Source organism: Nerophis ophidion, linkage group LG18 (assembly GCF_033978795.1).
Source record: "Nerophis ophidion isolate RoL-2023_Sa linkage group LG18, RoL_Noph_v1.0, whole genome shotgun sequence".
In the NCBI taxonomy this organism is placed as follows: Eukaryota; Metazoa; Chordata; class Actinopteri; order Syngnathiformes; family Syngnathidae; genus Nerophis; species Nerophis ophidion.
The window spans coordinates 48,189,333-48,204,028 of NC_084628.1; the positions used below are offsets into that span (position 1 = coordinate 48,189,333).

At 38.6% G+C, this 14,696-nt stretch overlaps 1 long non-coding RNA gene across 2 annotated transcripts; it reads right to left on the reverse strand.

Annotated features, from left to right (window-relative positions):
* Positions 1–1,580: 1,580 nt before the first annotated feature.
* LOC133537401 (uncharacterized) lies at positions 1,581–14,293 on the reverse strand. Of its 2 annotated transcripts, XR_009802694.1 has the most exons (6): positions 14,157–14,293; positions 13,934–14,091; positions 13,764–13,868; positions 7,555–7,757; positions 7,279–7,476; positions 1,581–2,334 (listed from the first exon to the last, which is right to left on the reverse strand). It is a non-coding gene; the product is annotated as an uncharacterized LOC133537401 (long non-coding RNA). The 2 variants fall into 2 exon arrangements; XR_009802693.1 differs by lacking the exons at positions 1,581–2,334; positions 7,279–7,476; positions 7,555–7,757 and having other exon boundaries at positions 12,133–13,868.
* Positions 14,294–14,696: the final 403 nt, after the last annotated feature.

Consider the following 14,696-nt stretch of genomic DNA (forward strand, 5'->3'; position numbering starts at 1 on the left):
GTCCCTGACACCCGCATTTCAGGTTGAGTGCTCTGGAAACACTGTGGAAACGCTCACCACCCACACTGATTGGTGCCTCGTCTGAGCTGCCGTGACTTAGATTATTACCACGGTAACAAATTAGATTAGCATAGTAACTAATTAGATTACCATAGTAACTAGTGTATCATGCAAAAGAGCAGATTTCAACCATCGCAATACTTTGTATAGTTCAAGACTCACGGTCATTTGAAAACATCACTGCACACAATAATGGCAGCTGTGATTTCCATATTGAAGATCTAGAAAAATTATTTGGGAATGTCCGGCGGGCCTGATTGAAAAGTATAACGTGCCGCGGGTCTGCTGTTAAGCAATGTCAGCTCAGATGTATCTGAGAGCCAGATGCAGTCATCAAAAGAGCTGCATCTGGCTCTAGAGCCATAGGTTCCCTACCACTAATCTAGAATTTACTTTCACCAGCTCTCAGGCGATGCAGCGATAAGTGCAGAACTATTTGTGGTCATGCACCATTAAAATAATTGCGTCTGCGTTAGTACTTGAAATAATAATATCGATGATGGGGCGGCATAGCTCTGTTGGTAGAGTGGCCGTGCCAGCTACTTGAGAGTTCCAGGTTCGATCCCCGCTTCTGCCATCCTAGTCACTGCCGTTGTGTCCTTGGGCAAGACACTTTACCCACCTGCTCCCAGTGCCACCCACACTGGTTTAAATGTAACTTTGATATCGGGTTTCACTATGTAAAGCACTTTGAGTCACTAGAGCAGGGGTCACCAACGCGGTGCCCGCGGGCACCGGTCGCCCGTAAGGACCAGATGAGTCGCTTGCTGGCCTGTTCTAAAAAAAGCTCAAATAGCAGCACTTACCAGTGAGCTGCCTCTATTTTTTAAAATGTATTTATTTACTAGCAAGCTGGTCTCGCTTTGCACGACATTTTTAATTCTAAGAGAGACAAAACTCAAATAGAATTTGAAAATCCAAGAAAATATTTAAAAGACTTGGTCTTCACTTGTTTGGATAAATTCATTCAGACAATTTTAGAGAAAAAAATACAACCTTAAAAATGATTTTAGGATTTTTAAACACATATACCTTTTTACCTTTTAAATTCCTTCCTCTTCTTTCCTGACACTTTAATGTTCAAGTAAATGTATTTTTTATTGTAAAAAATAATAAATACATTTTTATTTAATTCTTCATTTTAGTTTCTGTTTTTATGATGAAGAATATTTGTGAAATATTTCTTCAAACTTATGATTAAAATAAAATAAAAATTATTCTGGCAAATCCAAAAAATCTGTAGAATCAAATTTAAATCTTATTTCAAAGTCTTTTGAATTTCTTTTAAAATTTTTGTTCTGGAAAATCTAGAAAAAATAATGATTTGTCTTTGTTAGAAATATAGCTTGGTCCAATTTGTTATATATTCTAACCAAGTGCAGATTGGATTTTAACCTATGTAAAACATGTCATCAAAATTTTTTTATTAATCTTAATCAGAAAAAATTACTAATGATGTTCCAAAAATTATTTTTAAATTTTTTTCAAAAAGATTCAGATTAGCTTGTCTTTCTCTTCATATTTTTTGGTTGAATTTTGAATTTTAAAGAGTCGAAATTGAAGATAAACTTTGTTTCAAAATTGTATTTTAATTTTTTTCCTGTTTTCTCCTCTTTTAAACCGCTCAATTAAGTCTTTTTTCCATCATTTATTCTCTACAGAAACGTTCCATAAAAGGAAAAAAAATATACGACGGAATGACAGACAGAAATACCCATTTTTTAAATATATATATAGATTTATTTATTAAAAGGTAAATTGAGCAAATTGGCTATTTCTGGCAATTTATTTAAGTGTGTATCAAACTGGTAGCCCTTCGCATTAATCAGTACCCAAGAAGTAGTTCTTGCTTTCAAAAAGGTTGGTGACCCCTGCACTAGAGAGAAGCGCTATATAAATATAATTCACTTCACTAATACTCTGTTATAATTCAGGTCACGAGATGTAAATGTATTAATATTGTCGGCGCTTTTTAGAGGTCATTTAAGAGGGCTTTGTGGGCACTCCCATTAGAGTGTTGTGTTTTAGGACTCGCATAAATGCAAACAAAAAAGAAAGACGCACGTGTCTTACGTATAGAGATAGTGAAAGTTTAGGTAAAATTCCAAAAAAAGTGTAGTTCCTCTTTAAGTGACAGTTATCTTTGCAGCAGAAAACACACAAATACCCTTTAGTCATATCCCTCAGCCATTTTTCCTCTTTGCTCGCCATCCTAGGCCTTGTGATCTTCAGCTTCCTTCACCAGGCGTTCAATGTCGTCTTTGCTGAGGAGACCTGTGCGGGACAAAATGCATTTAGAGAATGTGCCTCGAGGTGGTGCTGATGTGGGAGAAGTTATTTATGACAAGGTATGTACCACACCCCAAACCAGTCAAGTTGGCACGTTGTGTCATTTGTAAATAACAACAGAATACGATGATTTGCAAATCCTTTTCAACTTATATTTATTTGAATAGACTGCAAAGACAAGATACTTAATGTTCAAACTGACAAACATATATATTCTTTTACAAAATCAGTAACTTAGAATTTAATGGCAGCAACACATTGCAAAAAAGTTGGCACTTGGCCATTTTTACCACTGTGTCACATGGCCTTTTCTTTTAAAGGGGAACTTTAAAACTCTGGAAGGCCCTCCCGGTAACAGTTCGAGATGCTACCTCAGTAGAAGCATTTAAGTCTCACCTTAAAACTCATCTGTATACTCTAGCCTTTAAATAGACCTCCTTTTTAGACCAGTTGATCTGCCGCTTCTTTTCTTTTTTCTCCTATGTCCCCTCCACTCGCTTGTGGAGGGGGTCCGGTCCGATGACCATGGATGAAGTACTGGCTGTCCAGAGTCGAGACCCAGGATGGACCGCTCGTCGGGACCCAGGATGGACCGCTCGCCTGTGTATCGGTTGGGGACATCTCTATGCTGCTGATCCGCCTCCGCTTGGGATGCCCACATCTGAGGTCCTCTCCAAGGTTTCTCATAGTCAGCATTGTCACTGGCGTCCCACTGGATGTGAATTCTCCCTGCCCACTGGGTGTGAGTTTTCCTTGCCCTTTTGTGGGTTCTTCCGAGGATGTTGTAGTCGTAATGATTTGTGCAGTCCTTTGAGACATTTGTGATTTGGGGCTATATAAATAAATATTGATTGAACATTATCACAATTTCAAAAGGGTTAAAACCAATAAAAATCAGTTCCCAGTGGCTTGTTGTATTTTTTGAAGTTTTTTTCAAAATTTTACCGGTCTCGGAACATCCCTAAATAAAGCTTTAAAGTGCCTTATTTTCGACTCTCTGCGAAGACACTGGCCATTTCCCTGTGACGTCACACAGTGCTGCCAATGTAAACAAACAATGGGAATACCACAGCAAGATATAGCGACATTAGCTCGGATTCAAACTCGGATTTCAGCGACTTAAGCGATTCAACAGATTACGCATGTATTGAAACAGATGGTCGGAGTATGGAAATATTGAAGAAGAAACTGAAGCTATTGAGCGAATAGCTATTGACGCTAATCATAGCCATAGCATGGCCGAATAGCTGCGTTAGCATCGCCGGTAAAATGTGCGGACCAAACGATCAGGACTTTCGCATCTTTTGACACTGGAGCAACTTAAATCCTTCGATTGGTAAGTGTTTTTTTCGCATTAAATGTGGGTGGAAGGAAACGTAATATAGTTGCAAATGCATCTGCAGGTTGTCCATACATCTCTGTGCCATGTCTGCTTTAGCACCGCCGGTAAATAGCCTGCTAGCATCGATTAGCGTAGCATGTTAGCATCGATTAGCTGGCAGTCAACATCAACAAAACTCACCTTTGTGATTTTGTTGACTTAATGGTTGCAAATGCATCTGCAGGTTATCCATACATCTCTGTGCCATGTCTGTCTTAGCATCGCCGGTCAAATGTGAAGACACTCTGGTACATTCAATGGGGGTCTGGCGGCAGATTTCTTGCCAGTGGTGCAACTTGAATCCCTCCCTGTTAGTGTTGTTACAACCTCCGACAACACACCCACGAGGCATGATGTCTCCAAGGTTCCAAAAAATAGTCGAAAAAACGGAAAATAACAGAGCTGAGACCCAATGTTTGTAATGTGTTGAAAATGAAAATGGTGGGTGTGTTACCTCGGCGACGTCACATTCTGACGTCATCGCCTCCAGAGCGATAAACAAAAAGGCGTTTAATTCGCCAAAATTCACCCATTTAGAGTTCGGGAATCGGTTAAAAAAATAAATGGTCTTTTTTCTGCACCATCAAGGTATATATTGACGCTTACATAGGTCTGCTGATAATGTTCCCCTTTAACAACACTAAGTAAACATTTGGGATGTGGTCGGGGGCAGGGCGTGGTTAAGAGGGGAGGGGTATATTTACCTAGATTCATAGATTCACCAAGTCAAATATTTAAGTATTTCATATATACAGAATATATATATATATATATATATATATATATATATATATATATATACTGTATATATATATATTAAATAATTACTTGAATTTCAGTGTTCATTTATCTACACATTTACACACACATAACACTCATCTACTCATTGTTAAGGGTTGAATTGTCCATCCTTGTTTTTCTAACCATATGCATGTACAGTAGATGGCAGTATTGTCCTGTTTAAGAGTGTCCCAACATTGCTGTTTGGCAGACGAATTGCTTTACGGTAGACGAAAACGGACTGCTGTGGTTGTGTGTTGTTGCCGCTCTGGGACAACATATTTGATGTTCAAACTCATACACATTTTTTGGGGGGGCAAAAAAATCATTAACTTTAGAATTTGATGCCAGCAACATGCAGAGGTGGGTAGTAACGCGCTACATTTACTCCGTTACATCTACTTGAGTAACTTTTGGGATAAATTGTACTTCTAAGAGTAGTTTTTATGCAACATACTTTACTTTTACTTGAGTATATTTATAAAGAAAAAACCCTACTTTTACTCCGCTCCATTTATCTACAATCAGCTCGTTACTCGCTACTTTTTTTTATCGATCCGTTAATGCACGTTTTGTTTGTTTTGATTTTGTCAGACACGCATTCAAAGTAAGAACTACGCATGCTTGCGTTTTACCAATCAAATGCAGTCACTGGTGACCTTGGACCAATCAAACAAAACCAGGCGGTCACATGACCGTCACACGTAAAAAAGTCACACGTAAAAAAGTCACACAAACATGTTGAAAAACTTATTGGGGTGTTACCATTTATTGGTCAATTGTGCAGAATATGTACTGTACTGTGCAATCTACTAATAAAAGTTTCAATCAATCAAAAGTGTAAAGGAAAAAAGACACTTTTTATTTCAACCGTACTTCCCGTCAAAAGTCTAAAGACAGATCGCACAGTTCCTGTCGTCACAATAAAAGCGCCGCTCCATTGCGCCTGCGCTAACAAAATAAGAGTCTCCGAAAACCAGCGCAAACAAGCTAGCAAGCGACGGAGTTTGCCGCCAATGTATTTCTTGTAAAGTGTATAAAAACGAATATAGAAGCTGGACAAATAAGATGCCAAAAACCAATGACTTTCATGTGGTATTAGACAAAAAAGAGGAACTTTTTTCTCCTCCATTTGAAAACGTGGACGTTATCAGCACTTTACTGTCTGATTCCAATCAATGCAAGTCATCAGAATCAGGTAATACACCAACTTATATTTTGTCTTTATGAAAGATAGGAATCTATATGTTTGGCATGCATGTATATTCATTAAAACACCTTTAACATTTCAACAAAAACGGCAAAATAAAAAACTATAAATTATATACTGTATATATATATATATATATATATATATATATATATATATATATAATATGTGTGTGTATGTATATATATGAGGTAGATCACCTCGACTCGGTCATTTATTAAGTAATTGATTAACGTTGAAAAACTTATTGGGGTGTTACCATTTAGTGGTCAATTGTAGGGAATATGTACTGTACTGTGCAATCTACTAATAAAAGTATCAATCAATCAATAAATGCCTACTGAGCCTATTGTGCTGTTAAGTTATTGTGGCTCAATTTGCCTTAATTTTTTTATTTCACTGTATTATTATTTAATATATATTATTGTTTTAGTTGCTTAAGAGATATTCTTGGCTCTGAATTTGCTCATTGCTATTTTTATGTTTTTGTGCATTATTTGTTGCTGTAATCATTAAACAAACAGGTTACTCATCAGTTACTCAGTACTTGAGTAGTTTTTTCACAACATACTTTTTACTTTTACTCAAGTAAATATTTGGGTGACTACTCCTTACTTTTACTTGAGTAATAAATCTCTAAGGTAACATTACTTTTACTGGAGTACTATTTCTGGCTACTCTACCCACCTCTGGCAACATGTGACGAAGAAGTTGGGAAAGTTGGCAATAAACACTGATAAATTTGAGGAATGTGAATTACTGAATTATATTTTATATAGCGGTTTTCTCTAGTGACTCAAAGCGCTTTACATAGTGAAAGCCAATATCTAAGTTACATTTAAACCAGTGTGGGTGGCACTGGGAGCAGGTGGGTAAAGTGTCTTGCCCAAGGACACAACGGCCGTGTTAGGATGACGGAAGCGGGAATCAAACCTGCAACCCTCAAGTTGCTGGCACGGCCGCTCCACCAACCGAGGTATGCCGCCCCATCAATGCTCATCAAACACTTATTTGGAACATCCCACAGGTGTGCAGGTTAATGAAACTGCCAAACAATAAACCCACATAAGAAACCAAGAACTCGCCTCCAAGTCCGCCTGAATTTCGGGAGAAAATTTGTCCTGCAAGGGGCGCTGAATTTCGGGAGTCTCCCGGAAAATCCGGGAGGGTTGGCAAGTATGGCATACCCCCATTTGAGAACCACTGGCTTAGAGAACGGTTGAGTCCATGAAGCACAGCACTTGTGACAAACTGACACCAAATCTGATTAGCGTGCGTGTTTTAGGGGACTTGAAGGAAATGTTTCACAAACTTTCATGTGGTGTTGCTTCCTTATTTGTGATTATTCCAAAGTGATTATCTTTTACACGTGCGTGTAATGGTCAGTTGGATAAAAAAAACAAAAAAAACTGACAGCTCTATCATTGGTCCGGAGTTTTGACGGTTTGCCTGGACCGACCCAGTTAGGAATCGGCACCAAAAAATACTACTTATGACCTTTGAATTCATGGTTAACTCAGCAAGCTAACATTTCAACGCCATAAAGAACCAAACATACCTTTGTCATCGGTGATGGTGATCCTGTTCTCCTTGCCGGTGCTCTTGTCGGTTGCAGACACATTCAGGATGCCGTTAGCATCAATGTCCAAGGTCACCTCGATTTGAGGAACGCCCCGGGGTGCTGGGGGCATTCCAGCCAGCTCAAATTTACCCAAAATGTTGTTGTCTTTGGTCATGCTCCTTTCACCCTCAACACCTGCAGATAAAACATGTCTAGAGTTGTCATCACACATTTCTTGATCGAAAGAACTCAGCCATTGTGTGCATGTCTTACCTGAATGATCACACCAGGCTGGTTGTCGGAGTAGGTGGTAAAAACCTGCGTGTGCTTTGTAGGAATGGTGGTGTTTCTCTTGATGATTGTATTCATGACTCCTCCGGCGGTCTCGATACCCACAGACAACGGGGTCACATCCATCACCAGCAAATCCTGAAAATTCTCAAAGTTGTCGCCTGACAGGGTTGCAGCCTGCATCGCTGTAAAGCAAAACATTTTACATTAGCTATAGATAAGCTTTAAAAGGGGTACTGCAGTTTTTTGGGAATTTTCCCTCCCCTTTGCAATCCTTTTGTGAGACGAGAACATGTTTTTCTTTAACTGGCCGGACTACTTTTCGGCTGTCTTCTCAGACCACTGTCCTTAAATACCTTTTACTCTTTGTAACTCTAGCCTTGGAGCCAGCCCGTCCGGACAAAAGCCCAACTTGTTGTTTGGCCAGTTAACCTACTTCCCAGTGATCGGTTTGAGTTGGACGACTTCCGATCCCTATCCTCTAGCCCAGTGGTTCTTAACTCGGGTTCGATCGAACCCTAGGGGTTTGGCGAGTCAGCCTCGGGGGTTCGACGGAGCCTCTGCCATGTCAAGACACACCCAACTCATCGAACAAACCCCGTTTCCATATGAGTTGGGAAATTGTGTTAGATGTAAAATATAAACGGAATACAATGATTTGCCAATCATTTTCAACCCATTTTCAGTTGAATATGCTACAAAGACAACATATTTGATGTTCAAACTCATAAACATAAATTTTTTTTTGCAAATAATCATTAACTTTAGAATTTGATGCCAGCAACACGTGACAAAGAAGTTGGGAAAGGTGGCAATAAATACTGATAAAGTTGAGGAATGCTCATCAAACACTTATTTGGAACATCCCACAGGTGTGCAGGCTAATTGGGAACAGGTGGGCGCCATGATTGGGTATAAAAGCAGCTTCCGTGAAATGCTAAGTCATTCACAAACAAGGATGGGGCGAGGTACACCAATTTGTAAGCAAATTGTCGAACAGTTTTAGAACAACATTTCTCAACGAGCTATTGCAAGGAATTTAGGGATTTTACCATCTACGGTCCGTAAAATCATCAAAAGGATGAGGGAATCTGGAGAAATCACTGCACGTAAGCGATGATATTACAGACATTTGATCCCTCAGGCGGTACTGCATCAAAAACCGACATCGGTGTGTAAAGGATATCACCCCATGGACTCAGGAACACTTCATAAAACCACTGTCAGTAACTACAGTTGGTCGCTACATCTGTAAGTGCAAATTAAAACTCTACTATGCAAAGCGAAAGCTATTTATCAACAACACCCAGGAATGCCGCCGGCTTCGCTGGGCCCGAGATCATCAAAGATGGACTGATGCAATGTGGAAAAGTGTTCTGTGGTCTGACGAGTCCACATTTCAAATTATATTTTGAAACTGTGGACGTGGTGTCCTCAAGAACAAAGTTGAAAAGCCAGCATGTGTGATGGTATGGGGGTGCATTAGTGCCCAAGGCATGGGTAACTTACACATCTGTGAAGGCACCATTAATGCTGAATGGTCCATACAGGTTTTGGAGCAACATATGTTGTCATCCAAGCAACGTTATCATTGACGCCCCTGCTTATTTCAGCAAAACAATGCCAAGCCACGTGTTACAACAGCGTAGTTTCGTAGTAAAAAAGAGTGCAGGTACTTTCCTGGCCCGCCTGCAGTCCAGACATGTCTCCCATCTAAAATGTGTGGCGCATTATGAAGCGTAAAATACGACAAGACCCCGGACTGTAAAACAACTTAAGTTGTACATCAAGCAAGAATGGTAAAAAAAATCCACTTTCAAAGCTTCAACAATTAGTTTCCTCAGTTCCCAAACATTTATTAGAATAGAATAGAATAGAGTTTTATTGTCATTATTGCAATGAACAGGTTCAAAGAACAACGAAATTGGAGCAGCTCCTCCTAAGGTGCATATACAATATGGTAGTATAAATTAAAAAAAAAAAATAAAATAAATAGATAAATAAAAAATAAATTTAAAAAAAAAGATAGAGATGACAGATGTATCTATGTATACATACATAAAACATTATTATTATTATTATTATTATTGAGTGTTGTTAAAAGAAAAGGTGATGTAACACAGTGGTGAACATGCCCTTTCCCAACTACTTTGGCACGTGTTGCAGCCATGAAATTCCAAGTTGATTATTATTTGCAAAAAATAAAAATAAAGTTTATGAGTTTGAACATCAAATATGTTGTCTTTGTAGCATATTCAACTGAATATGGCTTGAAAAGGATTTGCAAATTATTGTATTCTGTTTATATTTACATCTAACACAATTTCCCAACTCAATTGGAAACGGGGTTTGTATTTAAACGCTTCAATAACCAAAAAATATGGCTTTTAAGAAGCCAGACCAATATTGTTTCTTTTGTCAAGGACAATAAATGATGAGACTATTTATCTTGGTTTTTTTTTTTCAAGTTAAGTTTGGTTAAAATACATCAGTGTGTGTAACCCCAAAGTACTTTTTGAGCACATTCAACAATATTGTAATAATAACAATAATTAAAGCTGCAAGCAGCGATGGACGGGACCGCTTTGGCTGCTGCCCCCGCGACCCAAGCCGAGATAAGCGGTAGAAGATGGATGGATGGATGATTACACAGAGAAAAAGTTGTATACACATGTGTTATACATCAGTCTCATAGTATTAACAGTTGTAAAGTGGCTTGGGCATTTTATAAGGACGCTAATGCAGCTGTTGTATTGAAATGTTAATAGCCAACTTCCTGTTGATTTTAGTTGGGGGTGGTCAGTGTATGAAATATAGGTCTCAGTGAGACCTATATTGAGGTTTTTGTTTCATGTGTGTATGACAGTCCTACAGTTTTGTCTGAGCAGAAAGCCGCCATTTTGTGACAACAGCAGCAGTGCAATGGTTCTTTGCGGGCTCATAAAATCCAAACCGCGGTAGTAATTAAAACTCTTTAACTTTTAATCAGAAGGGTTCAATCTCACTTCTGTGCTTATTTGAAGTCGAAACGACAAACGGCCTCAAAGGAGATAATCTTTGAAAAAAAGCGACATTTTTTAAACAAATTTTGTATTGAAGTTGGAATAGAAATTTTCCTGTTGATTTTAGCCGATGGGATCCCAGTAAAATATAGGTCGAACTGAGACCTACGTAGTGGTGTTCGTTTCATGTTTCTACGACATTTCTACTGGAAGTTACAGACAGTTTTGTCTGTTTTCTTCCTAGGGGGCGCTAGAGCGCCATTTTGAGTTTGAGGGTTTGTTTTTTGTTTTTATAAAATCCACTATGGACTGGACTCTCACAATATTGTGTTAGATCTACTATGGACTGGACCTGACACTATTATGTTAGATCCACTATGGACTGGACTCTCACACTATTATGTTAGATCCACTATGGACTGGACTTGACACTATTATGTTGGATCCACTATGGACTGGACTCTCACTATTATGTTAGATCCACTATGGACTGGACTCTCACACTATTATGTTAGATCCACTATGGACTGGACCTGACACTATTATGTTGGATCCACTATGGACTGGACTCTCACTATTATGTTAGATCCACTATGGACTGGACTCTCACACTATTATGTTAGATCCACTATGGACTGGACCTGACACTATTATGTTAGATCCACTATGGACTGGACTCTCACTATTATGTTGGATCCACTATGGACTGGACTCTCACACTATTATGTTAGATCCACTATGGACTGGACCTGACACTATTATGTTGGATCCACTATGGACTGGACTCTCACTATTATGTTAGATCCACTATGGACTGGACTCTCACACTATTATGTTAGATCCACTATGGACTGGACCTGACACTATTATGTTGGATCCACTATGGACTGGACTCTCACTATTATGTTAGATCCACTATGGACTGGACTCACACTATTATGTTAGATCCACTATGGACTGGACTCTCAGTATTATGTTAGATCCACTATGGACTGGACTCTCACACTATTATGTTAGATCCACTATGGACTGGACTCTCACACTATTATGTTAGATCCACTATGGACTGGACTCTCACACTATTATGTTAGATCCACTATGGACTGGACTCTCACTATTATGTTAGATCCACTATGGACTGGACTCTCACACTATTATGTTAGATCCACTATGGACTGGACTCTCACACTATTATGTTAGATCCACTATGGACTGGACTCTCACTATTATGTTAGATCCACTATGGACTGGACTTTCACAATATTATGCTAGACCCACTCGGCGTCCATTGGGCTGTATCAGTCTAAAAATGATACACGGTCAAAGATGTTTGATACCAAAGGATTAGCAAGGAATGCCAAAGTCTACAAAAGCACAAGAAACTGTGACCTTTGGCTGGCATCGTGGTGCGTGTTTGCATTCTCGTGGTGCAGCGGAAATGGAACACAGCGTGAAGGTAGGAATAATGATTTATTCCTAACTACAAATACAAAGTGACAATTTTGACAATATGAATCAAATAGTTGAACGTTTTAATGACTACTTTGTTAATGTCGGAAAAAATCTGGAACAAAGAATTCCAAAAGCAGATGATGGGTCAGTTGAGGACTTGAGTGAGCTCATAGACAGAAATCCCAATTCCATGTTTTTAAAGAAGGTGACAAAAGAAGAAGTAATCAAAATTGTAAATAATTGTAAATCTAAGACCTCAACTGACTGTCATGGACTAGATATGCTAACAATAAAAAAGGTTATACAAGACATTTCAGAACCTCTTACATATATTAGTAACGAATAATTTTTTACCGGCAAATTCCCTGACAAAATGAAAATTGCTAAAGTTGTACCAATTCATAAGAAGGGAGACACACACCAGTTCACTAAATACACACCAATTTCATTACTTCCACAATTCTCCAAAATCATAGAAAAACTATTCAATAGTAGATTAGATACATTTATCAATAAAAGTGGGACGCTCGCGGAGAACCAATTTGGATTTAGAGCAAATATCTCAACTTCAATAGCATTAATCAAAATAACAGAGGAAATGAGCAATGCAATAGACGGTAAGGAATGTGCAGCCGCAGTATTCATGGATTTAACAAAAGCATTTGACACAATTAATCATGATATTTTAATTCAAAAACTAGAACGTTATGGCATCAGAGGTTTGGTCTTGAGCTGGATAAGAAGTTATTTAACCAACAGGAAGCAATATGTGAAGATGGGTGAAAATAGTTCAACACGATTCGATATATCTTGTGGTGTACCCCAGGGATCAATACTGGGACCAAGATTGTTCAATCTGTATATAAACGATATTTGCAAAGTTACAAAAGACTTGAAGTTAGTTTTATTTGCAGACGACACAACTGCTTTCTGTTCAGGAGAGAACACACAGAAGATAATACAAATAATAACGGAAGAAATGAATAAATTTAAAAAATGGTTTGATAAAAACAGACTATCCTTGAATCTCAGTAAAACTAAAATAATGCTATTTGGTAACAGTAGAAAAGAGCATCAGAGACGAATACAAATAGATGGAATAGATATCAAAAAGGTAAAAGAAACCAGATTTTTGGGAGTATTAATAGATGATAAAATGAACTGGAAATCTCATATACAAAACATACAACATAAGGTGGCAAAAAATATTTCAATAATGAATAAAGCAAAATACATCCTGGGCCAAAAATCACTTTATATTCTCTACTGCTGGCTAGTGTTACATATCTGAGTTATTGTGCAGAAATATAACAGTAAAATAAGAATATAACAAGACAAAGTAGGCAGTAGTGACCATGTTATGAAAATGTATTGCACTGTTATTGTTTTGCATCCCCTGTCATCCCAGAGAGGAGTTGTACAGTCTAATGGCGTGTGGGACAAAGGAGTTTTTGAGTCTATTAGTCCTGCACTTGGGATGAAGCAGTCTAGAACTGAACAGGCTCCTCTGGCTACTGATAACACTATGCAGATGGTGACTGGCATCATCCAGGATGCTCACTAGTTTGTCAATAATAAATACAATACAAATAAATACAAACACAAGTAAAAACAAAAACAAAATAAAACATGGGTTAAAGGACAGGCGCGAGGGGCCAATCCCCATAAAAGCATAGAATTGTAAAAAAGCAACCAAGCAAGTGTCAGTAGAGTTGGGTGTGTTAATCCTGCTGCTACCTTAATTGGACTTATTTTTTTGGGCCGCCGGCATCTCATCACCGGGGGGGTCCTGGCTGGTTCCTTCCCCAGGATCTTCTTCCTCACCCTCTCCGGGAACTTGAGCTGTGGAGAACAAAAGTTATCACTGAATACTTCTACTGGTTTGAAGTATGTGAAAAGAAACTCACGGGCGGCTGTCGGCACTTTGGAAGTTGTGTTAAGACACACAAATACAAGTTACAAATGAAACAGTTCATTGTCAGGCTACTCAAGGAGCTGATGTTGACTTTTTTCTTGAGCTCTCTGAGCTAAAGTTGAAGGTTATTATTTTCCTCCAGGAACGTCACTGCAAAAGATGGCTTCAATTAAAAAAACAATATTATGTTAGATGATAGAATCTACCTTCCTTACATTCGTTTTTGAAAACCATGACTTTTAACTTGTGAATCTCCACTTGGGTGAGGAGTCTGGCCGTTTTCTGGTTGTAGATGTACTTCTCCATGACTTCCAGATGGCATTAAGATAACTCTTCCAACGTCTGCTGAATGTTCTGTTACACACACACACACACACACACACACACACACACGTGTTGTAATGTTGTACAGGGCTTATTCATCTCCTCTTTCTGCTGTACAAATTGTGAAAGATCCGCTTGACAATCTTAGTGAATTATATTTTATATAGCGCTTTTCTCTAGTGACTCAAAGTGCTTTACATAGTGAAACCCAATATCTAAGTTACATTTAAAGCAGTGACTTGGATGACAGAAGCGGGAATCGAACCTGCAACCCTCAAGTTGCTGGCACGGCCGCTCTACCAACCGAGCTATGCCGTCCCATCTTCTGGGGAAACTGTGCTTTGATCAGAAAAATCCGCAGCTCGTTCTAAAATGATTGTGTGTGTGTCTCCTATGTAATTGCCCTCTGGAATAATGTGGTAGACATCTGC